The sequence below is a fragment of the Chinchilla lanigera genome, unplaced genomic scaffold (assembly GCF_000276665.1).
Source record: "Chinchilla lanigera isolate Chin_1 unplaced genomic scaffold, ChiLan1.0 scaffold00013, whole genome shotgun sequence".
Taxonomy (NCBI): domain Eukaryota; kingdom Metazoa; phylum Chordata; class Mammalia; order Rodentia; family Chinchillidae; genus Chinchilla; species Chinchilla lanigera.
Window position 1 is genome coordinate 24653187 of NW_004955414.1, and position 2661 is coordinate 24655847.

A 2661-nucleotide genomic window follows, 5' to 3' on the forward strand; every position below is an offset into this window, starting at 1 on the left:
CCCCACTCCTCTGGTACCAAATTCTGTCTTGGTTACTTTTCTCTCGCTGCTGGGACAAAATACCCAACGCCCAAAATGAAGGAAGGAAAGGTTTATTTAGTTCACAGTTTGTGGAGGTTTCAGTCCATACTGGCTGGCTCCAGGCAGAAGGTAGCAAAGCAACAAGAGCAAAGGGGGGAATGGCAGCTGAACTGCAAACAGCCAGAGCAAAACTGGAGGAATGGCGGCAAGCACCTTCTTTTTCTGCCTTACATTGTAAACAGGCTACCCCCACCTAAGGGGCGTGTAGCTCTCACATAATCTTTGCCCTCCTCTCCCACAGGCTCAGGATGTATACAAAGTAAGTATCCTGGCTTCCTGCTGAGTCACTTAGCCAAACCTCTAGACTCCCCAAGTTGACACGATGTATCAACTATAACAGTCTGTCTGTCTGTTTTGAGATAGACTATCAGGATGTGGCCCCAAACTGGCCTCAAACTCTCAACCTCCTGCCTCAGCATTCCAAGTGGTGGGATTAGAGGCAGGCCTTATGATGGTTGGCTATTTCTACTGTCTTTAACAGCTAAAGGACAATGCCAATCCAGATACAGACCCAGAAGGAATACTACCAGCCCAAAAAATCTCCTGTCCTGCAGAAAGTCTACTCAGCCTTTTTGCACCTTCTTTCTCTGCCCATCACCTGCTCTGTTCAGCTCCAATCCCAGTCATCTGTCTTCTTTTGTCACTCAGGGAGCATTCTCTGTCCCACCCACCTCATGCCCGGCCCTGCCCAGTCACAATGGGAAGCAAAGCTTCCATGACCCAGGAACAAAATAACATGAAAGATAACAAATCTATTTGTTTTGTCTAATCCTATAGTCAAAACACATCAAATAACAGTTGGAGCCCACCACAACTTCAGGGATCTTCACTATATTCTACAACCTTCAGTCACTAACCTCTCAAATAGCCTCTCAGTGAGGAATCTTTGCCTTTGTTATGATAGATGAATGAAAGGAAAAATTTGGTGGTAGAAGCTCTTCCATGTTCTCTTTACAAACCGAGGAAGAGGAGAGAGGATTCTGGGACGGTAATGAAGAAAATACCTCTACTCTTGCTGGGGTGTAGAAAACATCTCTCCCCTATCTAGACAAAACCTACACAAGGAGAATCTCTCTGATTAATTGGGAAGTCTGGAGACTATGGAAGGCTTGGAACTTCCAGGCAAAGGCTTGGACAGTAAATTCCAGTTCATTCAACTCTTGGCCTGGCAAAAGCTACCCATCCTTCACCTGCATGGCAGGTAGCTGTGCGCATATTCCTGGACCTATTACAGTTTACAGAAGCCAGTCTGAGTAAAAAGGGCCTTGTCCTCCAAACATCGTGATCTGTGCTCTGACTGCTCATTGTACCTTCTGATCACAGAGGTTCAGACAAAGGGGTAGCACTATAGACTGGATCTGAAACGTTTCCCAAAGCCCATGTGCTAAAAGCTTAGCCCCCAGCTTGGTACTATTAAAAGTTGGTGGAAACTTTAAGAGCTGAGGCCTCTTGGAAGGTCTGCTGGTCACTGAGGGTGGGACTATGGGCTAGCCATGACAGCTCATGATTGTAATCCCAGCATGCAGGAGGCTGAGGCAGAAGGATCAAAAGTTTGAGGCCAGTCTGGGCAATTTAGCAAGATTCTGTCTCAAATTTTAAAAAATAAAGGGGTCTAGGGAAATAGAACACCCTAGAATCTTCAGCACAGCAAAAATGAAAATTTTAAATTCTGAAAAAATAACTGTGCAATCCCAGCGCTCTGGAAGGCTGAGGCAGGAGGATAGCAAGTTTGAGCCTAGCCTGCACAACATAGCAAGGCTCAAGAAATTTTTCTTAAAGTTTATAAAAGGCTTGGGATGTAGCTCACGGTGAAGACCCTGGATTCAATCCCCAGTTCAATGAAGAGAAAGCAGAGAAGGGAAGGGAGAGAAGAACTTTAGTCTCTTCCTCCCACTCACAATTTGGCTATGAGCTTTGCTCCTCCATGCATTCTCTGCCACAAGGCTAAAGCAACAGGGCCAACCCACTGGACTGAAGCTTCCAAAACTGTAAGCCAAAATTAATTTCTCCTCTTTATGAAGTTGATTTCTCAAGTATTTTGTTATGCTAATGGAAAGCTAACATAGGAAGGTAGTAATTATTGTTGCAAGAATGAGCTGGACCCTTAATACTATACACAATAATTAATTCAGAATGAATCAAAGACATAAAGGTCAGACCTAAAACCCTTAGAAGAAAAAATAAAGTAAAAATTTCAGAACATTGAATCTGGCGTTGATTTTTTGAATGTGATACCAAAGGCAGAGGCAACGAAAGAAAAAAATAGATGAAATGGACATTATGAAAAATTTTAAATTTTACAAACTGACAGGGGCTACAAACAGAGTAAAAATACACCCCACAGAATGAAAGAAAATATTTGCACATCATATATCTGACAAGGGGTTCCTATCTAGTATATATAGAGCTCTCCTATAATTCAACAATAAAACAAGTCAAAAGTGGGCGAAGAACTTGAGTAGACATTTCTCGAAAGAAGATATACAAATAGCCAAAATCATATGAAAAAGTGTTCAACATCACTAATCATTAGACAAATGCAAATCAAAGCCACAATGAGATAACCACCTCACACCCATT